The sequence below is a fragment of the Solea solea genome, chromosome 9 (genome assembly GCF_958295425.1).
Source record: "Solea solea chromosome 9, fSolSol10.1, whole genome shotgun sequence".
Lineage (NCBI taxonomy): Eukaryota > Metazoa > Chordata > Actinopteri > Pleuronectiformes > Soleidae > Solea > Solea solea.
In genome coordinates this window covers 12,645,904-12,672,834 of record NC_081142.1, presented here as the reverse complement: position 1 = coordinate 12,672,834, position 26,931 = coordinate 12,645,904, and the positions used below count along the sequence as shown (strand labels likewise).

Below are 26,931 nucleotides of genomic sequence, written 5' to 3'. Positions count from 1 at the left end.
TGCTCTCATGTTCCTTGCCAACTGAGACAGTCACCAATCTTCAGGAGTATTGCTGAACCGAGGAGATGCATGACTTCATTAAAAGCAAGACTGCATACAGTATCTGTGCTGAAGGGATACTCTGATTGAACCTTAACATCAACTATTCTCTCTAAACAAAGACCGCTCTACTATTTTGCAGAGAATCTCCTTCAAAGAACCCAGTTTCCCTTTGAAGTGAATTATTATGAGGCACTGCATGTAATTGGGATTTGCGGCTATAAAATCAGAATACACCATATTATGATAAATAAGATTATATTTTTATACTGGGGAGATGGTATTGTATATAGTGTGTTGATGTGGGAGACAGAAAATCTTTTTCTACTTCGTTTCTCACTTGTGCTATATTTTTTTTTTTTACTAGTTTCTCAATGCAGACAGGCATGAAAACAGCTGTTAAAGACTGAAACTGACTGGATCAGAGACCCAAGTATTGAGCAGTGAAAACACATTGCACATGCAACAAATTTCTGTTCAAAGTCTGTGCTCATACTGTGGCGTATGTTCATTAGTGAGCATAAGGTCTGCACTACCATTTCAAGCAAGCCCCTAAAATAGCTGCTTTGCCATCCTCCGGCCCTTTGAGGATCAGAGTGGAGCGAGGCAGCTGAACGGCGCTGGAGTAGAGCTTTGGCCCGTGGACAGATGTGTCTGAGAACAGGTGGCTGGGGTTGTCCCCTGGATTTGCATGGCTATGAAAGACACAGCAGACCTCACAGACTTCAAAGAGCAGGAGCATGACTGCTAATGATCTGTGGAGAGAGGAGAGAGCAGTGGGGCGCTAGTGAGGTAGTTTTAGAGGCGCCATGCAGACAACTACTGTACTTCCATTACAAAGTCCATGGAAAAACTTTTCTCTGCTACCGAATGTTTCCCATAATGAGGTCATGGTATTCCACTACTGTTGGATGGTCATTACTACAGTACATGAGGTAAATAACAAACAAAGATGGGGAAAGTACATTTTTAAAGTAAACAAGCTGATATAAACATAAAAAGTATAGTGCTAGTCACAGGAGAGCAATATTACAGGCCCACGTCAGAAAATGAATACACCATTTATGGTTTGATAGGACGAGAAAAAAAGAGCACATGATTAGAATTGATCTAATTCTGGTATTATAATAATAATACAAATAAAAACAACAAGAATTATATTAATATTTACTGCAATAGCTATGATTTGCAAGACTGCTTTTTTGAGTGGTCAATGCAGAATTAGTGGCTAGTATTTAAAAGAATATATATTATAATAATATAAAGTGGAGAAACCTTAGTTTTAAGGACACAATAAAAATAGCTTGATACTAAACACAAACTCCTTTGAATCTGCCTTGATGAGGTTTAATTTTGCAAGGCAGCAATTAAGTCTGACAGTCAAACCTTTGCCTGTACCCCCCTACCCTTCGTCTGTCATATCCTCCGCTTTGATCTCCTCTAACCCCCCATTCATTAAGCAAATACAACACAATGCCACTTAAAGTTTGCCATGAAGCCCTTACCATCCAATAAATAATGCATTCACCAAGGACATCAAAACACAAGATGGGCACCATTAGTTGGCATGCTGAACGGAACAGGAAACATGGCTGTTGTATAGTCTCAGTGGTGTGGGACTGGATTGATTGCAGTAGTGATGAAGTTCTTTCTTAATATTAATCCGAGTTGCTGGGTGGTGACAGTGTAATGTTATACTGGGGAGCAATATGAACAATGCATTTTAAGCAGCATGCTGTCCTGGGCGAGAGTAATGAAATAATGTGAGCGCAATACCACTCAGTCTAACGAGGACAATGCACTCACATCAAAGCCCCTTTTGTCACAACATCAAAATGCCTGTTCAAATTTGGGGAGAGAAAAAAAAAAAATGTAATCAAAGAGTACTCACTATGTTTTGACAATAATAAGGCCAGGTTCACACTGGATGTATGTGCCGTGCATGACAGCTGTGGTGCTGCTGCGTCTCACACGGCTCTCTGTGGTTGACACAAGGAGTTTGTCTCCTGCAGCGCTGCTGCGGAGACTCTGTTGTTTTGCCCTTGAACATCATAAATATACAGTATACTCATCTGTGCTCATCAAAATACCAGTAAAATATCAGTATGAGGTCTGATAAACATCCATCAGCCATGCAAATATTTCACAATAAAACTTAATGAACAAAACAATAATGGAATCAGGGAAAGGAAATTCTAGAGAGCTTTTATTATGTGGATGCTCTCATCAGTTGAGTTTGGCAAATTGAACAGCATCAACCTGACATTAAGCTACCTCCACGCTATACTCAATTTTCATTCATTCTCATTATAAACACATAAATTCAGCTCCAGATACACCTGCCATCCAGATTAAACACATTTAACATTTTAAAGCCCTGGAAGCAGAGAAGCTGCTGGCTCTGTTTTCACTTTAAAAAATACTGGGGCTGCATTTGCGGTTTGGCAGAAACTGAGAACTTCAAAAAAAAAAAAAAAAACGATGACACAGCTACAAACAATTGTTTCCCAACTGATTCTTATCGGCCACAACTCGACCATCAGCTGTGATACAAAAGGTATTACTTGTAGTTTCATTTCGACACGGTCAGCAGTCTAATAAAAGAAACCGTTGCTCTGACTTCGGACCACTGTTGTTTCTCATTAGGGATGCTTTTTGAAACCAAGTAAACAACTCCAGAGGAGAGAATCAACTTCCTGTTTACCCTGGCACATGCATATCCAGCATACCTGAATGGTCATGTGATTAATGTTTTTGGGTATGATTGCAGATTACTTCTGGATGCTGAGTGTGTTTATCTTATAAATGTAGTAGTATGGCTGTTGCCTCTGGGGGGAATTCATCTGTGGTGCGTAAGCTTGCTGTAGTAAGAGGTGTTACTGTTGTGTTACTGTTGTGATACTGTGTTCAGACACACTTCTATCTGTCCCCATTATTTTTTTCTAGCTAAAAAGCTTTGTTTCACCTTTGTGTATCAGCAGTAGTCAAGATAAAAAGAAATGTAGATAAATAAATAAACCTCTTGAAAGACGAGTAGTGAGTGGAATGCAAACATCACAGAGTGTTGTGAGTACTGTTGTGTTCAGAGGACATGGCTGAGGATCTGGTGTCAAAGCTAAAACTAAATCAGCTTTTTTTTTTTAAAGACAATATTTAGGATTTAACTATAAAGTGAAAAGGGAACCTGATAACAATAATAAGCTAAGTATGTCATCTTTGATCTACACGTACAGCACCTTCCGTGCATTCTTAAATACCCATGGCATAGAGCAAACTTAGTTCTGGGGACTTTGCTGTTAAAACAATAATGAAAACAGTGCATTTTGGTGGACCAGCTTTCTTCCGTTTCTGTGAATGACAAACAGTGTCCTCCTATTTCAGTTCCGGGAGCCTTACAGAGGCAAAGTGACCTGAGCCAGCAGGGAGGCTTTGACTACATCTTGACTTTATTACCTCCAACCCTTAAATCCCACTGTGACCTCCCTCTCTTTTGTGCCATGTTCAAATAAACATCCAGAAGAAATTATTATTCCCTCTTTGTCCACTAATGCTCTCTGTGCTCCCTCCGCTTCTTTCTCTCTTTTTGTTTGTTTTCCCTACCTTCATCCTCTGATTAGAGACACACCGTGACCTGATGGGATACACTGCACAGCCTTTGTCATCCCAAGCCAACCCAAAAAACACACACACACACACACACACATACACACATTATCCCATCTGCTTGGCAGTGGGGTCGAAGTCTTTGTTGACTTAATGTCCACTGGGAAGTGACATTGCTGCTGTATATTCATGATCTTCTTCAATGCAGGCAGTCATCTGAAGCGTTTGACGGGGTGTTTGAAAGAGAGAGATTTTGTTTATACAAACGGAGAGAAAAATGCTCAAAGTCCTCAATGAACGCCTTGTTCACAAAAAATAAGCAATCCTTTTCCAAAGAGCAGAAAAGTCTCTATCAAATAGCGTTATGGTAACACCTCATCACAGTTTTAATCTCACGGCACAGAATCTCCCGCTCTAAAGGCCCGTGGAAATCTGTACCGTCTCACCACTCACACGTGACCTGTATGAAAACACTTGGAATCACAAGGTGGCCTTAATAATGTTGGCCTTTGTAAATGTCCATGTTTTTTGACCCACCTCTTTCTTCCTGTGTTCTTTCCGTAATTGGAATATTGTCTCTAGGCTTTCAGTTAGAAAGGACCCTCTGAGGTAATCTCCTCCATCTTGGTGAAATGCAAACATAACCAAAGCTCTCCAGAGGAGCTTCCAATGGAGAGAAGTTTCCCCCCCCCCCCCCCTTTAATAACATCTTTTTTTTATTAAATCAGGGTGTAAACAATTAAGGGTGTGGGAGTTGTGTGCCTCTAATACAAGCTTTATTGAATAAGAGTCCTATTCGCCGAGAAAGGGCCTCTGAATGTGACACAAATGCTATTGCCTAATGTTTAAATGCACTGTAACAAATTGCTGTAATTTCTACAGTAAAATTTTACAGTAACTTCTTGTTCTGTCATTTTACAAAGTATAACTGTAGACCACAATGCATCATGGGTCCAAAATAATTACAGTAGCTGACAGCATTTTTCCACTGTAACATATTGTAAAATGACAGGCAAATTGTATTCTGACTGTAGATGATGCGTATTACGGTTAAATACTGTTGATATCGGATTGCATTACATTGAAAGAGCAGCACGTGCACAGGTGAAGCAGAGGAGCAACGCAGTGTTCAAACACTCCATAAAACGTAAGTTTAACATATATATCCTACATAATTAAAATGTGATTCAACTTGTTAACTGTTAGTTAACATAACGTAAAGTTGACCGTGTAAGTTATGGTTTGCATGTCCTCAAAGAAAGTTAGCTAGAGAGTTTTCAGAGAACATTCCAGACAAGCAATCCCAGGCGAACGCATTATTTTAGCTAATCCGTGTTTTGAACCTGACGTTAACGGTTAGAAAAATTCAGTCTGCACCATTTTTTTTAAGCAAATATTAACGTTAGTTAACGTTAACTGATTCAGCTAAAGCTAAAGCTAGCTAGCGTAACATGCATTAGTTACAACTAATGTTACAATACAATAGTTAAAATAATGACCTAATGCAGTAGTTCTCGACCGGTGGGGGGCGCGGACACTCTCCCGGGGGTGCGCGAGTAGGCTCCTGATGAATCCGAAAATAGACGCTCATCCTCGGGCAGAGAGCGGCGGTCGGCCCGGTCCTAAGAACCAGAGTCACTGGGCGCAAAAAGTCGGAAAAACGGGAAAAAATCAAAATCCAACATCCCACGGCTTTATTCGAGGACATAGAGGAACATAATACCGCTGATTTCATCCAAAAATGTGAAGAAATGACCGAGATATGGCCCGTTGAAATCGCCCCTGATGTATCCGAAAATAGGCGCTTATCCTCGGGCAGAGAGCGGCGATCGGCCCGGTCCTTAGAACCAGAGTCACCAAAAAATCGGAAAAACGGAAAAAATTCTAAATCCAAAATAGAGGTTTACCGGGATATTGCACAACATAGGCATGAATGCATGTTAAATCGAGTTTGAGGGTTGTGTGCAACACTTTCGGTACATATATAGGAACTTGGCTATTGCAAAGATTGTCCTTGAGAATAATATCATATATTTATATAATATAATATAATAATCGTATAGAGTGTGTTGTTGTTGTTTTGGACATACAACCTTATTAACTTTAATTCTTTTTTCTTCCCTTTTTGCTTTTCTTAGCCCAGAAATGTATCACTGCAAACAGTGTGCCCATGAGAGTAAAACTATAATAGGTTTTACTCATCATATGAAACTTCACAGTAATGCACCAAACTGCCCTTTTACCTGTGGTATACCTGATTGTACCCGTGCATTCAGAAAATTTGCAGCCTGTTTCCCCATTTCCAGTCTGTGCTTAATTAGGCTAACCAGCTTCTGTCTGAAGCCTTATATTTAACATGATATCATTTTATTCATTATTATTTATTTATTTATGGGGATTGAAATTGAGTTCTGAAGGCATGTTGTAAAACTGCTGAGTTTTAATAAAAGTTTTGTTTTGCTGCAGCTCTGACTCTGGTTTTATTTAACATATTACATTTTTTTAAATTATTTTGCTAATGTGAAAAACAAAATTTAACTGTAAAAACATTCAACAACAACATATTGTATTGTGAAGTACTAACAGCTATTTACTGGCAACTTTAGTTGCCAGGTAACCTCTGTAATTTGAATAGAATACAAGATCATGTTGTAAACTAGATTACAATTAATAGTTGTTTTTCCCAAAAAAACAACAAGAAATTGCTGTAATTTATATACAAGAAAAACCTGTAAAAGTTATCCTGTAATTTACTGTAATCCTTTTTACAGTAATTAACAGGAATTTTACAATACTTTACTGGCAACTTTTTTGCCAGGTATTTACTGTAAATTCTACAGTCAATTTGTTACAGTGTGGGGAGACGCCTAAAGGAATTAGAGGACTAATTCAATTAGAGGTAATATGCACCAAACCTCCCTCAAAATTGCCCTATTCCCCTTTACTGACAGGGGGAATATCAAATGCTACTGAGGTCCATTCTAAAACAATGCAACTGGCAGAGAAATACATATATAATTTATAAATATGTATCGATTTAAAACAGATATGTTTCAGTCAAGGCCTTGGGGAAGACTCAAACTTGGATAATGCACATTTATTGTCAAGTTGTTTCTTTCAAATGTTTTAAAAGATAGAGAATGTGCATCTTTTTGGGTCATAAAAATATCAATAGTTACATCACATACCTATATTGTCAGCAATCATGTACCATCCGTACTTCTCAGGTAATGGCAGTTCACCGTTTAACGCAAGTGCCATGTTTAGCAAAATTAAAACAGTCATTTCGAGATGACGTTGGACTCAAAACCCTTGGAAAACCCCTTTAAATCACTACTAAATCGGTGCAGCTGGATTAACGGTCCGTGAGCAACAGCACCACCCTGAGCACTTTTCCTCCAATGGTCACCAGTGTCATCACTGTAATCCAAGACCTTCAGCTTCAACAACAATTAAACTTTGTTTGTTTGTTTTTTTCTTTTCCCCACCTCCTTCGTGTGCTGCGGATGTGTTCCCTCTCACTAGGTGTTGTTGGAGTCGGTCCCCTTTAGCCTCAGCACATCACCACGGGGGGGCAGCTGCACAGAGACATCAAAACATATCTGTCGGTGTATGAAAATCCCAAGACCACAGCCTTGTAGCCTAAGAGAAGTTCATCCACTCCTACTCAAAGTAGCTCCACCACAGGGAAGCACTACAGTAGCAACTGGATCTTGTGTGAGGCTGCTGCAGCCACTGCACTGGCTTTTGTAGACGACTTTATGATAAGATATTCCGTTTGGTTTTTGCAATACAGGTTTGAAATTTCTATTTTTAAGATAGATGTCACAGCACTAAAAACAAAGCGAAAACTAGATTTTTCTATCAACGGGTTCATTTGCATTCTGCTTGCTCATCTATTCCACAAAACTCAATCCCATTTTCACTTCACAGACTGGCACAGTGCAATTTGAATAACTATTGACCCACTGAAAATGCCGGCTTTTTAAATGCATGGAGAATAAGTGGGAACAACGGGGGAGAGAGATGGTGATATATTTCCAAAAAAAAAATCTCCATTGGCAATACTGTTCTCAGGGTTTACTGACTGTGAGGGATTTTTTGAAACACTAGGTACTAATGGTTTCATTATGAATAAAAATACACACTTCATTAAATCATTTGATTTAAAACAATTAAGGACTATAAAACACTTGTATGGCATCAGGCACAATATTTTACATGGACATCATAAAAAAGCACAATGTTACATGTGCAGTTTTAACATTGCTGCTGTGGCCAACATTTGGAGGGAAACTGCATCTTTCCTTTTTAACAAAATGCAGCTCAGAGTCCGATCAGACCATGTGAAAATGAAATGCACTCATCAGAATACATCCGAGCATGGAAATGCTATCAAATTTGTCAAACTGTGAAATGATTAAGGCCAGTCTGATTCAAACGGACGGACATATGGCTGGGTGAAGGGACCTGTGAAATCCAAGCCTTATTTAAAAGCAGGCTGGTTTTGAGCAAGTGGGAATAAATATGTAAACCCATCCTGCTCTGTAAAGCGAACATGCCTCCTCTCATTCCCAATCCTGCTCTGTCCCACATGTCATGCTTTCGGGGTCCATTAGTTATAATGAAGTGTAAAATAACCTTCAATACACCTTTTGGAAAATGGAGGTACCAGAAGAGGGAAAAACAAAAGAGCAGAAATTCCTGCTGGTAGAGATCATTTCAGGATGGGGTGGGGGGGGCATACAAAAGAGAAAGATTCTCCTTTGTCTCTGGTTTGAATCAAAGGCTTACGGAAATATGTCTCGATAGAAGTAAACTGCTCTCAATGAGAAACATGTGACCTCAGAAGTGGCGAGAGGAGCCGAGAGCTACCCGCTTTGCTTGCGAGAGGTGCGTCGTGAAGTGCCACAAAACCTGAAGGGTGTCTCCCTTTGTTTGTATTACAAATGGCCCCACGTGGGGTGAGAGGTCAAAGCGATAATCACAAATGTAAACACGCCTCTCCCCCTGAGCAGCACTTTGGAGATGCTCCTGCTTGACCCCGCCGTCTCTGGCAGGTAAATATTTACAATGCATCAACATACAGGAGGAGTGGATGCATAAGTGGAGCTCTACATTTTGCTATATATGTGTTGGGTGCAGTCTTTCAAACAAAAAAAAAAAGTCACAGACACAAGAAAGTACATTTCCACACAGATTCACATGTGCACACAGGCGTACACACACACACACACACAAAAGATCTCTAATTAATAGCTCCTGTGCCTCCTGAGTCTGTGAGGCAAGTCCATCCTAATCCCTTGGCACTTACTTTTGTGTAATCAGTGCACAGCAAAGTCTGCTGTTGGAACACTAATTAGCATCATTGAGTTTCTCCTCAGTCTCCGACATGCAAATAGCCCCAAAACCAGTCAGTTTGTTGAAACATGCCATCAGTAAATAAATGACGGTAGTTCATTGTCGTAGCTGTACAAGTTCACACGGAGGCATGCTTGAGGTGAAGTAGAAACTTTAATTAAATATCAACTGCCTGTGAAACCCTCAGAGATATTGTTTGCTGACAAAGGCGCTGTTTTCATCAAGCAGTGCAGTTCATTTCAGTTCGGTACAGTAAACAATTAGTTGACTTTTGATTGTCAGCGGTTGGAAAAGGTGGCAATATAAATTATCCACACCATACCACTTTTGGGAACCCTTCTTTCTAAGGTACCTAGTACAGTGGTATGGCACACTGCAGTCCACCAATGTTAGACTGAGAATCCATCAGAAATGGAATGAAAAAAACGCAAATTGTACAGTCTTGACCCTTAGAACACAGAGTATTTAGGCCACTTAAAACTTACATACAGAGGCTATAGGAATGTGCAATACAGAGCGTCTTCTATCTATTAATTCAGCAGAACCTATATAGATTATTATTTATAAAAAATATGTTCATCAACCATATAAACACACCTGAGCAAAAAGTACTCAAACCGGATTGAATTTGACAAATTTGGAAATATGTCACGTTTTAATGAATCATAACTTTGACTCAAAAACACATAGGAATTTTGTAAAGCCTAAAGATGTGACCTATAAACACATACACGCCCCAGGATGTCCATATAAGGAGTTGTGTACTACTCCCAAGGCAATTTTCCAAGGGTTAAATAAGGTATACATTATGACAGAGAGAAGATTTGTGGCCCTTTGTGTTTTTCTTTAACGAATAATGTCAGTGTGCAGCAGTGTTTACCGTGTTGCCTACTTCTTCATCGGATTTACTGGCAGGCCACGCTGTGTTACGCTGGCACGATGTAATGCCATGCATATACGTAGCTGCCAGAGAAGCAAGCCAGATCACGGTTTACCATTCCAAACCGTACTGTGGCAAGCTGTACTACACTATCACACTTGGGGGGGGGAAATGCAGCTAAATTAGCGCAGGGTTGATCAATAAAAATCCACGTACAACCACAAATTGAAAACAAATTAAATAAATAAGCCATTTTGAACATTTTACAAAGATGATTATTTGCCGTGTTTAGGGTTGGGGGTATTGGCTAATGTTGCAAAAATCATTTCAAAGCATAACTGGCATTAAGTATGTTTACACTGATTCACTAATTAAAAGGTGTCCCTCTGGTGATCGCTCAGCCAGTTTAACAACTTCTCTTTCTGCGAGAAGCCTGCAGCCAGAGATGAGCCAGCGTGTAACTTCAATAAGAATTGCCAGTGTCCACATGCCAGGGGGAGACGTAAATTGCAAGTAATGGACTCTGAGAGTGCTGAGATGTTTATCAGACTAAATGAACAGCATCACACTAGAGGGATATGGGTTTGCTGCGTGTGTGACAACATGCCAGAAAAAAGTCCAGATTAGGAATGACGGCTGCCATGAATTCATGAATTAAAAGTTGCAGTGAAACTATAGATGATCATCTGGGATAATCATTTTCATTATACTCCAAAATGTATGTCAGTCGGGCATGCTTTTCCCTCGTGTTCGCACTGGGAAAACAGTCCCTTGTAAACACGCAACATATAACTCGCACCACAACGAAAAGTTACTGCTAACGATAATTCAAAACGAGGAATGATTTTGATTTCTTTGGGCTTATTAGCTACTGGCTGTGTCCAAGGAGCAAAATCAAAGTGACCACAATCATTTCTCGCCTTCTTAACAAGAATGGGTGAGGAATCCATCACAGTCTGACTTAACCAAAACCCTCCACTGGCAAATCCATAAAGGAAAGGAAGAACAAGGAATTAGAGAGATTTTCTTACTTCCAAATATACAAGCCAGGCACCAATTTATTGCCCTTCTCTTATTCTCTCTCTGTTTCTGTTTTCCTCCAATTCAGGCTTTTATAATTTCTCTCTCTCCCTCTCTCTTACTCTGCGTGATTGCATCCATATGCTCTCCAGGGATAGATGGGGTCAGCACCCTACTTACTCACGCCACAGTGAGGCACTGACACTTGTGAGAAAACCCTTGTACAGTCTTGTGCATGTGTGTCTCTGCACAAGACACACACACACACACACACACAGACGCACACATTACCAGTGTTGTTGCCGCCCTACAGCAGACCCAGACTGTGTAGCCTTAGCACTCAACAGAGAGGATGCACTCTGGGATTTTCATGCCAAGTCCTAATTCTACATCAAGAACGCATGGAGCGGTTACTGCACAGTGATCCACCTCCTCCCTCCTGATACATTTTGAATTGGGTCCTGAGAAGATCTGGTATCAATTAAGTGGCGCACAGAAGAGCTGTGCATGATGGGGTCCAATGAATCCTTCTGCCTTCAATCCCTTCTTTCGTTCAACAAAGCCATGAAAGGTCATAAATTTTAACCTGAAGACAGCGTGCAAATTGCAGTCACACTCACGAGTGGAGGGACTCAAGGCCACAAGAGGGGCAAGGAACTGGGCTGCTCTACACCAGTGGTGCGCCTCCATTTGCATTTCCACCTCAGGAAAACACAACACACACACACACACACACAGCACATGTTGTTAGCCACACAGTTATGACATGTACACACAGCAAAATAGCAGATGAATACTAAAGGCGCACGGACAAGCATGCATATTTCCAGCCACCAAGGCAACAGTTTCAGTAAACACAAGCACTTCAGACACACCACTTTGGTCTGACTTCATCTTTATTTCCGTGTCCCTCTTGCTGTACTGTCCCTGCTTTCATACACCCAATACACACACACACACACACACACACACACACAATAGAAGGACATCGATAAAATCTCCTATAATGATCCCCTCCCCTAGACCTTGCCAGTGACCTTTGGGAATTTGATTACTCGGGCCACATCTCTTATCATATCTGCGCTGTCACTCATAAATTATGGCAACATGACAATGGATGATGCCTCTACCAAGACCTCCACAAACACCCTGTGTATACAACCCTCGAGTCCACATCCATTTGTAGGTAGAGGAAAGCTCTTGACTGTTGTAAGAAGACTGCATATTATTCGCACTCTACTAGAAACAAGAGATCAGTATCCTTCCAGCGAAACACCAAAGTAATATGCAACACAACCCAAACTGCGGCTTCTCCTTCTACTTCTTCTAATAAGTTACGACAGGCTGTACACTAAGAGATGCACTGCTGCCAGCACAACAAGCGCTGGGTGGTATACCAGTTGAATTTTTTTTTATTATAAGAATTTTTTCATATACTGCAAACCCTGTATTATGAAAAGCGGCATGTCCCACAGCAAAACACTGTTGGAGAGGGACCCTTTTCACTGCTGCACCACACATGCTAAGGGCTTAGCTGAAGAAATAACTGTGGTAGTAATTGCAGGACTGAGCAATTTACTCCACCACCTTAGCAGAAAACATGTGTCGGAGTAACAATTATGTATGTAGTTACATTAACAGTCATTGAAATTTGGAAAAATACCGGGGTATGAAAGCCATCTAAGCCTAGTCGTATAAAAACTACAACAGAGGATTTTGTTATATATATGGCTATCATCGGCACAACAGTGATACAAGAGAAGCAGCTGCCTAGAAGAGTGGGGAAAAGCATGTTAAACTTTTTTATTTTGATCAGATTTGACTGATGATTCCTTCTAGACCTGTAGTTTTCGTTTCCCAGTGACCATTAAAAGTGCAGTAGTGGCTTTCTGTTCATTCATTTAGATAGGGGCCATGTTAGCCGAATATTACTGCCCCAAGGAGTTGCTAAGATGTCTGCCAAGACAGCTGCCAAGTGCCAAGACTTGCCCTGAAAGGACTTTGGCACAGCCGTCACCGATGGATGCGCAGGTGGCTGTCAGGTTGAATTCCTGCTAACTAGTTGAGGTCCGGGGTTCAGTTCCCTCTAGTTCTAGCTTGGTCATGCGTGATCCTGAGTCACATGGGTTTGCTGACTCTTATTAATTAAGTGGGGGGACTTTCAAGGTTACAATCTGGGAGGAAGGAGTTTGCATGTGTGTTACACCTGCCCAGTGTAAGGCCCTGCTGGCAGAAGGAAAGAGGTGGCTGCTCACAGCATGTGTTTCGAAGGTAACATGTCTGTCTTCACCCACCACATGCCAACTGTTAAGTTTAAGTGACAGGAACACACAGCTCAGGGAAAGTAATATTGCAAAAATATGCTGCATAAACCTCTGAATGAAGTTTGGGCAATGCGTAAGGCAATGTGGATCATTCTGTTGTAAGGATGTTCGTGTTTAATTCAAAATAGTTTGCTATTAGCTCTGTCACTGGTAGGCACGTAACAAAAAAAAGAATGTGGACATTTCTCGACTCAGGGGAAACTAAATGTTGGGAAGCACAACTTTTCAAAAATACTACCCCTATTCTAGCAAAACAAAGCTAAATGCAAATTGGTGAAGTATTCCTTTGCGTCTATACCTACCAATATATTACAGTAATTACATGACAATGTTAACAAGATGTTTAACAAAATGTTTAAAAAGAAACTCAAGTAAAACCGAAAGACATGGTTAGTGGTTAGCACTCTTGCCTAGCACACCAAGAAGACGGGAACAAGGGCCTTACTGCATGGAGTTTGTATGCTCTCCCCGTGTGAGCATGAATTTTCACCGGGTTCTCCGATTTCTTCCCACAGATTTGGGGATTAGGCAAATTGGACACTCTAAAATTGACTTTAGTTGTGAACGTGAGAGTGGATGTTTGTTTGTCTCTGTGTGGCCCTGTGATAGATGTATACACACATATACATATACATATATATATATATATATATATATATATATATATATATATATATACATATACATATATATATATATATATATATATATATATATATATATATATACATATATATATATATATACATATATACATATATACATATATATATATATACATATATACACACATACATATATATGCATATGTGTACATATATACACATATGTGTACATATATACACGCACACACACATACATATATACACATAAGAAATGTGCTTTCTCAACTATCAAAAGTGTTGTTTTTGTCTGTTTTTTGTTTTGTTTGGTCCCATCACTATGCACTCCCCTGTTTCAAAGTAATACATTAATTGTTGTGGTAAAGACTCCAGTAATTATCACAACTTAACGTATTTTGTATTTCCCATCCATGACACATTGTCTTGACTTATTTTCATTCTAGAACTCCTAAGCTTAAAGATGGTTTTGGTGGTTTCAGAAGAAACAGATGCTCAGAACACAAACAAGCAGTACATTTCTTCTGAGAAAGCAATGGTCTGCATAAAGGCTTGTATATGGTTAAACTTAAACTTTCAACCAGGAACAAATCAGTGACCCGCTAGCTCAACCCCATAGTTGTGGCCACAAGATCAGAGAGGGATCTCTCAGATTAGCAGGCCATTTATTTTGAAAAATAAGGCTGTTCTGCCATCTTAATTCTACCAGGGAAAACCTCAGTAAGCCCTTGACCTTGTGAACCACCGACTTAACAGAGAACTTTGATTTGTCAGCGTTGACCACAACAAAGCTGTCCATGTTGGCTGTCAGGGACGAGGCTGTTGCTGTCTTACACATGTCACACGGGTCATGTGACGCTCAAGTCACAGGGGACTTTACAGATTTTCATTTGCTACAAGTGTTCCAGTAATAAACAGCAGCCCATTATTACTGTAAGGTCAATATTGTGATAAAAATAAAAAAATATTGCTGGATTAAAAATAAATGTGCTGTATTTAGGCCTATGGGAAGTTGCAGTTAAATCTTACTTAAACTCTTCCATCAACCAACTTGGCATTTATTGTTATGGCCCCCTTACTTTGTACCCTCTGCACTAGTAGCATGTGTGGTATTCAACGTCATGTAAATTATTTTTAAAATACATTTTATTTGGTATTTAACAATTTAAAACCAATAACACAGTGGAAAAAGTATAATTCACAACTCAGCAGATCAAAGTTGTAGGAAAGCTATAGGACAAGACTTCCAAAACCAGCTCAACTTTGCTTAAAATTACCGTAAAAATGTTGAAACTATTTCATACACTCCTGGTTTATAACGATAATGATGGAATATAATGACTGCTTTCTGCATTCGACCTCGCTGGCATACTTAAACGCCTGTTTAAAACTGGATTTTCAGTCATGCTTATGATGTTTTGGGGGCAGTGATGAGTTGAGTGGTTATTAAGCTCCAGGAAGTCATTGCAACAACAGCAAAACAAAAGTACAATACAGCCTGTGGATAATTGGCATTTTATTGCAGTTATTTTGTGCATGTGCTGTCTGCTCCCTCCATGCCTGTTGTGGCTTTATGAAGGTTTGTGCCCTCAGCTTCAGGCTAGATGCTGTTTCAAGGTAGAAGGTTCATCAAGATAAGTGGCAGGTGTTATTGGTGGGAACATGACCAACTGGAGGATATGTACAATAGGCTACACTTTGCTCACATATGGAAAAACATCTTGCATATTATACTTGTGACCTCACGGGGATCTCGTCCTTAGAAATGTGAAATCGAGTTGAAAAAGGAAACTTTTGTTATCTTTATGGGGGGTTAAGGGTTGGATAGAAAGTGAAACTGGAAGCATTCTTCCAGGTCCCCCTGCACTTTTAAACTACTCTGATAAACAACAGGAAAAGATGTGATTTTCCCACATGTGTGAGGCCCATGTTTCATCCTGCAGCACAGGGCAAAGTGCATTTTAGTTTGTTGTTTCATCACTGACTCATGTTTTATTGGTGGCGACTTAAAAGCTAACATACACCGTCCAACATTAATGGGAAGAGGTTGAGATCAGCAGTGAAAGACATTCCTTCCACCAGCGACAGTGTGAAATATTGGGAGGCAGACAGAATGCTTTCTAAAACTATTCCATTTAACAAGAGCCAGACATACAGTATGTGCGGTGTAAAAGAAGGCCGAGGGAAAATGTTAGAGGTCAGAAATAAGTGTAGGAGAATAAAAGGGGATGAGGTCATGTGTTTATGTGAAGTATCACAGACATAAACTATAGCAGTGTTTAAATCAGGCTGTTGACTTGCAGCATTTGTCAAGCACATCCTCCAACTCACACCGTTACATTGAAACAACTGAGTCATGGTTGCTAAGGACTACAGGCAATCCATGGACAGTACACACACACACACAACACACACACACACATGCACACACACTCACACCTACTGGCGGGCTACGCACAGGACTGATGGAAACCATAACATAGGGCTGAAGTGCTCTAGGGGATTGAGGAACGCCACACACTAACATGGCTTCAGTTACTGTGTAACCCAAGACACAAAAGTGGAGAGACAGAGAGACGCACGCAGTGTGAGGGAGACATAGAGGGAGAGAAAGTGTACGCCCATGGGTAGTCACGGAGTGACACCACACGCTAGCGTGCAAACTTTGATTAAACACTGTATCTGCAAATAACTGTTAACACTGGCTAAAATTGTGGGTAACACTTGAGATTAGGGAACACATATTCACCATTAATTAGTTGCTTATTAGCATACAAATTAGTAACATATTGGCTCTTAATTAGTTATTATTAAGTACTTATTAATGCCTTATTCTGCACGGCCTTATTATACAACCAGTAAGCCATTAACTAAGAGTTGTCCCTCAATAACCTCAGAATTATTGTTGTTGTATATGAATTACAATCTTAATATGCATGGACTTTATAAAAGTGGTAGTATCACAATAATAGGAAAAGGAGGGATAAGGGAACATGTGTTGGTTAATAAGGGTTCAACTACTAGTGAATTAGTAATGGTCAAGAAGTTACCAAATTGGGATATGGCAAACAGAAAAATCAATGAAATGCACTTATATCAGCTGATTTCTTAACATTTAAATGCCTTGTTGAAAGTCAAAGTTACAGTATATTACTGGTTAAAATAAAAATGCTCAATTCAAGCAAGGGAAGTTGTGATGGTACAATAGCCTGGACAGAACCGTGTGTTACTTCTATTTTTGGGAATGGCCACTTCAAATGGTCATTTGTTTTGTCACACTTATGTATCCCATATTGTGTCTTCAAAGGCCCTTAAAAGTCTATTTTCCATGAGTGACAGGGTCCTATGTGAACACACATTTCGCACACAAACATTTTGGTTTTGGGTTTTTTAGATGAGAGATTTTCACATTTGTGTTTTTGTCTAAGCTCGTTCCACTGCTTTGAAGTGGCTGTGACAAAAGAACATGTCACAGACTTTTGTGTATTATCCCGCATTTAGAAAAGGTTGACAGCGGTCGCAGTGTTATTTGTTTATGGTGCCAGGCCGCTGTCAAATGCAATCTGACCACATAACATCCGAGGTATGCCCACTACTGAGAACATGGCACACGAGAGCATGCGAAGAATGCAACTTATGGGGTAAAAATCAAGCGTGTTCATTGGTGCACAAACGCTGGAGTCTTGTTATGTTTCTTATTATCAGTTGGGTTTTTTTTCTATTGGTTATTCTGGAATTAAAAAGGAACCCTTTCAGAAGAGACAGTTTCTCGATTCTGTCCAACACATGTTTGTTAAACCTGAATCATAGTTGTTGCTTATTTTGAAATGAAAGGTTAATCTAATTAAGAATTGCCTCTTTTTGAGTCACTATAATTGTGCTGAAAAAGAAAATCCTGCAACTGATCATTTGCAGTACATCTGACAATTATTTTTTAAATGATTTAATCTTTAAGTCTATGTACGGGGGGCTATTATGACATGTGACAAACAGCAGGACTTCTGTTGGAAAAATTAGCAGCTTGAAGATCAGGATTATTTTTAAAAAATGCCATCATCTGGGGAGCTATTTGGAGAGGACAAGAAAAGACACATCTGCACATCTTCACCAAGTGAGGTAAGACTCTGGGAATGTATGAGGGGAAGATGGAGAGGGAGCACAAGAGTCAAGGAGGGAGAAAAGTTAATAACAAAGTAGATATAATCTCCTTCATCCATTAATCAATGTGCAGGCCAAGAGCAAAGGAGAGCATCATTCCGACTCCTGATTGACTCCAAGTGCTGCCTAAATCCTCATTGCAGCGTGTATTTAGTTACATTATCTCATTGTGTTTGTTAATAGGTGGTCAAAGATAGAGGACAAACACCAGAGAGAGCAGCAAAGAGCAAATGAGGCCGACACTGGAAAACATTGACGGACTAACCCTGTGGAGCACAAACAACACTGGAAAATAGAGTAGTCTACCTGGGAGCCTAGGGTATTTTTATCTCTCTAATGAAGTGACCCCTTTTAACCTCCTCATAACATTGTAAAGAGTTGGCTAAAAGTCAGCAAATGAGTAGCATGCAATACACACAACCAAGGACACACATTTACACAAAGTTGCTTAATGTTGCGTAACCATGCTCCAACAATAGATTTGACTGGGCGACACACTGTCCTGTTTCACTATTGTGCAGTAGCTAAATGCCCCACAGTGTAAATGTCAGCGGCCTCCACAGCTCCATGTTCTCTCTTGTAGCATCATAAACATGTAAATGCCTCAAACCCTGAGGGCAAAAGTAATCCCAGACAGCCCACCTCTGACCCCTCCCCGTTTACACCTGGGACTGCTGCTCCCTTGCGATGGCGCCATGCTCCTGCTTCTGCTCGCCGCTGAACTGGCTTCACCGTTGTGACGTGCTCATGACAGGGCCCAACACGGTCAAGGAAGCTGAGGAAATGCAGAACCAATGAGTCCCGAGTCTCCTGCAGGGAGCGAGCTCAGCTCTGGGCCTCGTGTGAATCCCCTTTCCACAGCTTTTAGCTGAGAAGGTATTTGCTGACCAGTAGGTGAGGCAGAAAATTGACATTTGTATGATGCACTGCAGAATAAACCCAGAATCTATGAATGGGTTTTCTATCTATGAAAGGTTATTTAAACCTTGAATAAAAATACACATATATGCGGGTTTATATATAAAATAAAAATCTCTTGTTAATAAATGCATTTCAGCGCATGTGTACATTTCCATGTCTAAAGCGCATATGGACATCTATGTTTTACATTGCAATCAAGGCTGTGATTGCTTAAATGAATGCATGGCTTCATCACATGCACTGGCTTTGCAGTAAAGCCAGCAGCAGACAAGCTCTGGCACTGACAGTATATTTCAGGATTAACTTTTCAGGCTTAAAATTTGTAAGAACAGAAGAATCAATTTGAACCATCTGCCTGGCGCCTTCACCTATTTTCCAGCAGCCCATCGAAATGCAAATTGTGCAGGATTAGGCTACAGTGAAAAGCACATTCTCAGCTAATATTCCAGTATGAGCCCCTTCAACCAGGAGGTTTGTACTGTATTGCTGGTATTGGTTGCTAAGAGATAGTTGCTCTCTCATTTTAGGGGTCACAAATGTAATGCTCCTAATTTAAGTGGGGGAGCGTATCCATGTAATTACAATAATCTTGTGCTTCGCAGCGTTGAATGGAGATGTTGCATCAGGAGCGTTAATACAGGAGAGGAGCAGGAAGAAGAATTTATGCAGAGAGAGAGAGAGAGAGAGAGAGAGAGAGAGCGGAGGGTGCATGTACCTTGTAGAATTTAGAATAAGAAAAGTTGATAGGCTGGCTACTAAAAGTAATTGTGTTTCACATATGTACTGCTGCTGGGTGTTTGCAATTAATTTCAGCCGCGGACAGTAATTGTTGTCAGCTGTGCATTATTGCTTATGTGCATCCACATGTGCATAATTTAACTTTCAGCACTGATTATTTACAGTATAACCAATTCACAAGCACAACTGCAGGCCCTATGGAGCACAGTGCTCGACAGCGAGCCTCCCTATAAAACCTCCTCTTCTCCACTCCTCATCCCCGACACGTCTCACACTTTCAAACGCAATTTAAAAAAAAACAAAGCTGAGCTGCACCTTGAGCCACTGGGAATATTATGTTCATATGAAGTATCAATTGATGCCATTATACAGAGCAGTTATCAGTAGAAAGGCAAGAAGTGGTGCGAAAGATGCATGTTTTTTTTGTAATATCACCACCGCCTTAGTGATCTTCTTTGAGAGCGAGACATGGGACAATGAAGCAGGGATTACATAGCTTACAATGAGTGGCAGGTTAAAAAGGTGGCACTAAAAGACTTTTTTGGAAGGTTATGGGATTCTAATCATTTATATTAAAATGTATTTCAGTGGCTCACATGGTGAGGTAGTGGCTAGCACTGTTGCCTTGAAGCAAAAAAGACAAGAATTTCTGCATGGAGTGTGCATGTTTTCCCCTGTGTGTGTGTGTGTGGGGGGGGGTTCACTGGAGGTTAGTTGGACACGTTTTTTTGTCTCTGTGTGGCCCTGCGATGGACTGGCGCCCTGTCCACAGTGTACCTTGCCTTCCACCCTGTGTCAGCTGGGTTTGGCTCCAGCAGCCCCTGCAACCCTCATGTGGAGGATAAAGCAGTAGAAGATGGATGTATGGCAGGGTAATTCTATATATGAAACTCTGCTAAACTCTCCCTCTTACCACTGGGACCATCATGGGGACGGTCTACATAACTTCAAATATTTATAGGTAAGACTTAGCATTACAGTACAATAACAACATAGTAACAGTCTGTTATTATGAGAAGATAACGGTAATACCTTGTAAAGTAATCGCTTCTTAATGAGCACTACTATATGACACGTAATATATTAAAATTGTACTGCCCTATTACAAAAGTTTTATCCTACTACAACCTCAGTTTCACCTCATTACCTTTAATGTACTTTGTAAAAACCCCAATATACATCTATAATCTGCACCAATACTTGGTTGTATAGTGGCACCTATACTAAAATATAAAAGTTCTGCAACTCCACATGTACCAATATGAAATAAGATACCTAAATATGTCTATATCCAGTCTTAAATGGCATTTCAGTTCATTGATGGACACTGATGTCACAAGAAATCTGGCCACAGCACCCAGAGCTTTGCCCGGCAATAATTACTCTCCTCCATCGAGGGAAGCTCAGAAAAAGACATGTATCACTAATTCAAGGAAGAAAAAAAAAAAAATGAATGGCTCACAATGGCACCTAGGAGCAGCGTGCAATTAATTGATAAATGTCAGGGCGTGATGTCCCGTCAGATAGCCGGGAAGTGCTGCAAAAAAGTGCACTGGGGCGTGAATCAAAGACTGAAAAATGCATTAAGAGAAAGTTAGTGAAATGCCATTAACCTACCAAAGCCCTCAACTGATAATGGAGGGCAATAGAGTGAGTTTTAAATTGAACTAAGCCCTTGAGATTATGGCAAATTCTGTAAGTCTTCCATGAAAAGCTGCAAACCCATTTTGATTGCTTCAGACACAAACTCATGAAGTTCCATCGTCAAGACTTTGAATCTGAAAACCATCATTAGGGATGTGGTAAACGTGTTATGACCTCGTGATTACTGCGTGGACACATGTGCTGATTTATAATCAGATTGAAATTTTGGGGGGAAAAACATACTTTGCTTTGGATGGTTGTATTGTAAATATTGTGTGCACGCCAGCATAGCTATGCGTTTTCCTAACAACGAGGGTATTGGACTCTTCCCAAAGGGCACCATCTATAAAAGTGAGGGTTGAATTCATTTCCGAGGCAGCAGATTACAAATCAACTCGCTTTGCGTGACGTGACGCTGTCCTTTTATTCATCAATTAGGTAGTAAAAAACACAAAACCATATGTTCAAAAACATGCTCATCCTCCCAGAAATAAATACATGCACAGAGATACACACACACATCCTTCCTCCTAGTCCCACTGTAGAGATTCCCCAGGTTTTGATTAATCTCAGCCGTCAGGGGGAAGTTCCTGTGTTTGGGTCCCGGCAGGCAGGTTGCCCAGTCCACATCTGGAAGCTCTAGCTCTGCCATCTTCAGACACACACACACACACACACACAAACACACACACACGCATTTACTATATAAAAGACTGCTGCAGCCAACACACAAATCAACAAAAAACTATCAGTGTCCACCTTTTCCACATTTGCTACCTTTGTTTTCTCCTCTGTAACCAATTATTGCTGGGATTCAAACTGTCTTTGGATATTGATTTAAGTCTCTCTTCCTTTCTCATCATCTAGTGGAATTCTTACGAAGCAGCGGGTTTGCAAATTGCAGTGTTTGCCGTTTAGAGATGAAAAGGACTATTCCTTAATTACAGATAAACCAGAGGCTAAAGCAGGCGGCAGCCAAAATAACGGCTGCAAATAAATACAGTCACAGACCCTAAATATTTGTTGTTGATGGCTTCCATTTTTCCTGGTGACAATGGTAATCGTAAAAGATAGTGGTATGTATTTTCAGCTGCTACATGATTTTTTTTTTGTGTCAAAGTTACATGAACAGATGTTTTCTGTGTGGATCTATAAGACAACAAAACACAGACAAACACGGGGGGAAAATGTATTATCAAATGTAGTAAAGAAAATACCAAAGCCATTCCCTAACTTAAACACCACAAATGCAGATTTGTATGGTCTCTTTAGGTTGTGACAATCGGGAAAATAAAGATATATAATAATACTGTACTTGCTAAATGAATATGAAGGGTTCTCTCATCACATATTTCAAACATACCCACACATATACCAAAGATTTATTTTGATCAAAATAAATAAATAAATGGGTTAGGGTATGTATATATATATATATATATATATATATATATATATATATATATATATATATATATATATATATATATATATATATACACACACACACACACACACACACACACACACACACACACACACACACACACACACACACACACACACACACACACACACACACACACACACACACACACACACACACACACACACACACACACACACACACACACACACACACACACACACACACACACACACACACACACACACACACACACACACACACACACACACACACACGAATGAATAACCTTGTTCAGACTCCAAAACACATGCAAAATCCACATAGACCTGCCAGACCATGTGAGTCCTTGGACCCGAAACTTAGACAATAACTTCTACAGAAAACATTGTCCTCGGCGCAGTAAATCACTGTGTAAACATGGGCCAGTAGTCCCCTAGTGTTTCAGCACCGGGGCTGTATTTACAGACTGGACCTTTAAAGGGTTAACAGGATTCAGTCTGAGCTGAATGTATACAGTATGTGGAGTGTAGTGTGCCAGGAGCAGGCTTAGTGCTCCATTCTTCATAAATACTGTAATGTACTGTATGAGTATGTGCTGAATGAAAACAGAATAGGCAGGGAAGTAAAGCAGAAGTGGATTCTTATGCTGGCATTACAGCCATATACTTTACAATCATATTCAGATGCAACGCACTTATTATTTATTTGCCATCGTTTGATGAAGGGAAAAGCACATTATCGGGTGTTTGGTTTAAGTTCACGGTGGTTTGCAGAAATTAAACACTTAGCATGTGTTGTTTAGATATTTCTTTGCTTTGTATGCATTTTATCTTTTTTGTATATTTCCTTTTTACTTTACATATTAAACCTTCTCCAGGTTTTGAACTTTTTCTAATTGACTTATTTTTATACTGCTTTTACCTTTTTTTTTAACCATTTTAATTAAAAAAAATTTCCTTTTACACCTTTTAACACTCGAATTCCTCTTTCACAAAAACTTTTCATTTGTTTCATGGTCTTTTTAACAAATTGTTTTGGATTGTATTTTTCTGAATTTCGTATTGATTTTTCAATTCTGTCGTTTCTGCACAGCAGAACCTCAAATCTGCCTTTGTGGATTGAAATTGCTCTTAATCATAAAATCGTCTTGCCTTAGTGTTACAAAATCCACCCATATTACGATGATGCAAATGCACACATTATGTATGAAAATAAATAACAGTAAGCCAATGCTTTATTGTTAAAAGTCATTGTGTGGACAAAAGTCACATGAGGTTAAATAAAAACAAGACAGTCGGCGACATAAACATCCACTGTGTTTAAAAATTGTATTTATTATAATGCGCTGGTCATTATTTTTGAACCATGTGTTCTTTGTTCAACCGTACCTCGTTTTGTGTGGGCACTCTTTAAATGTTAATGTGACATCCCTGAGAAAAAAAAAGTGAAAGTATGACACATTCTTTCAGAGCCTGGCCTGTTCTCGCTGCTCCACTTTGACCTTTTTTGTGAGCGAGTGAGACAGGCCACCTTTCATTCACAGACACTTCGTTAAGTCAACTTCCTTTCTCCCCTCAGACCATAGTGTTATTGTAAAGTGTCACTCGGTGCTGTCAGGAAGAGAAGAGACTGTTCTGTTGCTGCATGTGTGTGTCTGTGCTTGCCTGATCTGTGTGTGCGCGCACGTGAGTGTCCCATATTCTGTCCATATATCTTTTCAATTGGTTTGTATGAAGTTGTGGAGGTGCATGTGTGTCGGAGGGTGTTTGTGTGGCAGGGGGGCCGTCGTCTGAAATGTTAGCTGTGACATGACACTGCCACTCAGTGGACTGAGGCCAGAATGCAGCATGAATAGATGGAGGAAAGAGGCCTTTTCCCCTGTGACTCCATTAAATACTTAGAAACAGCTGTCGCCATATATACCACATTTAAAAATGCATTAAGTAATTTAGTGCTGAAACAATTAATCGATGAATCGATTATTGATCGATTACTAAATTAAATCGACAACTATTTTGATAATCGATCAATCAGTTCAAAGCTTTTTCCATGATTAAAACAAGATTTCTGATTGTTTAAGCTTCTTAAATGTGAGTATTTCCTTCATTTCTTTGCTCTGGATAACAAGGAAATCCTTAAACGTGAATCCTTTTGGTTTGTGGACAAAACAAGACATTTGAGAACATCATCATTTCCAGGTTTGACAAACACTGCTCAACATTTAAGGTTTTCTTATATTTTATGGCTCAAACGATGAATCGAGAAAATAATCGACAGATTAATCGATTATGAAAATAATCGTTAGTTGCAGCTCTAAAGTAATCTATAAGTCTTGAAAAGTGAGTGCCACAGTTTACATGTTATTGATTGATAAATGTAAAAAATCATTTTTACACTCTACTGTAATTGAAGACATTTCAACTATGTGTTAATTCAACTCATCTCATGTTAACACACACACACGCTCAATAGCACCTTCACGACCGTACAGTAAAAAATGACGCAGATTTGAGGTGTGAGGTGCTGAACGACAGATGCCGCTTCTTTCACAGAGTTTTCCCATGTTACCCGTCTTAATGCTTAGCTACACTCAACAGCTGCTGGTGGTAGCTCGGTGTTTAATGTGCTGAGCTGAGGGTGCTATTGATCGTCTCATTTCACTTCTAGAAATGAGCGAATAACTTTATTTCCCAAAAGGTCAGACGTTCATAAAATGTAACAATTACATAATACGTTCCAAGCTAAATGAAAGGCCTGAGCATTGTTTACTGTAATACCTATGCACTTAAATACCCCCAGTTTTCGCTGCATGCTTATCTGGTTCTGTTACCACAGTGGAATTTTTGAAAGCACCCCAATTATCATAAAGTGCTGCAGCAATTATCGGAGCGTGACACCACTGAGGCGAGTTTTAGAAGATAACAGTTGTCTTAATTTAAACTGCCACTGCCGAGAAAACTTTCCTTTGAACTTTGAATGTGCTTTTCACCATGAAGTCTCCCCAGATTGGTCCCGTGGGTTACTTTGGGTGGAGAGCATTATGAGAGCGGACGGGATTGTGGAAAAATGAAGGTGATGACACAGATGGATGCAGGGAGCACAAGAGACAGAACAGGAGAGCGGGGAACAATGCCGAAAAAGAGATGACAGTGTTGATAAAGTGAAATTGGAGATCAAGCCAACAGATGGAGGAGCAAAGAATGTGACCTGCCAAGTTGCTTGTGGCACCCCAGGCCCGAATAGACAGATACATACAGTCGGGAGATAAAAAGAGAGGGAGAGTGGGAATGACAGATGCACGGTGGGAAAGGGCCAGGGAGGGGGAAGGAAGAGACAGTGAGATGAGAGGGAGGAACTAGAACAAAGGGGAAACGAACAGGAAATGAGTAGGCAAGCAAATGGAGGAGATCAGTGAAATCAAACTCTGAAAAAATGAGGAAAAGACACATAATGACAACAAGCAAGAAATTAGGAGAGGGAGCTCAAGAGAACCAAATTGAAAGAGGGAAGCAAGAGAGCAGGGGAGAGGCCACAGCTTGCCTTCCTTCGATTCAGATGTTGAACAATAGCCGCCTATCAGTCTGTCAGCACCTTAAAGCACAGAGGGAGTGAGAAGGTAAGAGTGACACAGTGCTAGCATCAATGAGCTATTGTCTGTGCATGAGTCTGCACTGAGCCAAATCTCACTTGGTTTCCTATTAAAAAGTTCTAATGCTATGAGTAATGGCTGGAACTCTGGGACCCCGCTCTGTCCCAAAGCCTGTAAACAGAGTGATTGTGCAGATGCATGTAAACTATGGATGAATGTGAATGTGCCTCAACGTGACAGAGGTCCACACATGCAAAACAGACTAATACTTGAGTTATTACAGATGCACACACATGCACAGTTCGTCTCACAATCACACACACACACATAAAGAGGACTTATTTTGATTTTGAATCCTTAAATGTTTATCCCAGTCCCCTCTCTGTTGGTTTAATGTGTCTTGTCAAGGAACAATAAAAGTTTAAATCGAAACAGAGCCTCTGCTTGGATAAAGGTAATGGAAGTCATTAGAGGACACTATTGTTCAATATGTATGTGTGTACATGTCTGTCTTTGTGTGTGCGTGTATGTACAAAAAAACATACAAAACTATATTTGTGGGGACATTGTTTCTGGACCCTACAACGTTGAAGGGGCTTTTCAGG

At 40.1% G+C, this 26,931-nt stretch overlaps 1 long non-coding RNA gene across 1 annotated transcript in view; it reads right to left on the bottom strand.

The window, feature by feature from the left end:
• Nucleotides 1-268: 268 nt before the first annotated feature.
• Nucleotides 269-26,931, bottom strand: part of LOC131465195 (uncharacterized) — a 41,789-nt gene continuing 15,126 nt past the window's right edge. Inside the window, exons 2-3 of the long non-coding RNA XR_009241291.1 lie at nucleotides 7,131-7,220; nucleotides 269-794 (exon numbers count right to left, since the gene is read on the bottom strand). This is a non-coding gene — a long non-coding RNA (uncharacterized LOC131465195). The remainder of the gene's footprint in view (nucleotides 795-7,130; nucleotides 7,221-26,931) is intronic.